The sequence below is a fragment of the Carlito syrichta genome, unplaced genomic scaffold (genome assembly GCF_000164805.1).
Source record: "Carlito syrichta isolate Samal-C Ts95f unplaced genomic scaffold, Tarsius_syrichta-2.0.1 Scaffold33826, whole genome shotgun sequence".
Taxonomy (NCBI): domain Eukaryota; kingdom Metazoa; phylum Chordata; class Mammalia; order Primates; family Tarsiidae; genus Carlito; species Carlito syrichta.
This window is the reverse complement of record NW_006977922.1, coordinates 26,009-26,719: the sequence shown is the minus strand read 5'-3', so window position 1 is coordinate 26,719 and position 711 is coordinate 26,009.

Below are 711 nucleotides of genomic sequence, written 5' to 3'. Positions count from 1 at the left end.
GCTGGTCTCGAACCCATGGGCTCAGGCAATTCTCTCACCTCAGCCTCCCAAAGTACTGGGGTTATAGGCGTGAGCCACCACACCCAGCCCTAGAGGGTCTTTAAATGACTCTCGTACTGATTGGATCTCCGGCCCCCCCCCCACTTTTCTATGGGGATAAATACATATTCACCCTTGAAACCTCACTGGGACATCAGCCCTGCTCTGATGCTGACTGGCCACCTTTGGCCCTTTGCAGACCCATTCTACCCCTAGGTGCCAGGGATATAAAGAAGAAGCTTTCTGACCAGGCGCAGTGGCTCATGCCTATAATCCCAGCACTTTGGGAGGCCGAGATAGGAGGATCGCTTGAGCCCAGGAGTTCGAGACCAGCGTGGGCAACACAGAGAGACCTTGTCTCTACAAAAAAATCAAAAAAGTAGTTGGGCATGGTGGTGTGCTCCAGTAGTCCCAGCTACTCAGGAGGCTGTGGCGAAAGGATCACCTGAGTCCAGGAGGTCGAGACTGTGGTGAACCATGAGCATTCCACTGTACTTCAACCTGGGCAACAGAGTGAGACCCTGACTCAAAAAGAAAAGAAAAACTTTCAGGGATTTTAGGAAGCAAAACAAACAAGTGAGTCAACAATTTTCGTATTGTAAGTCCTGAGTCAGGGTTATATTCAGAGTGCCATGATTAGGATATATTCTTTCTTTTTTTTTTTTTTTTTTT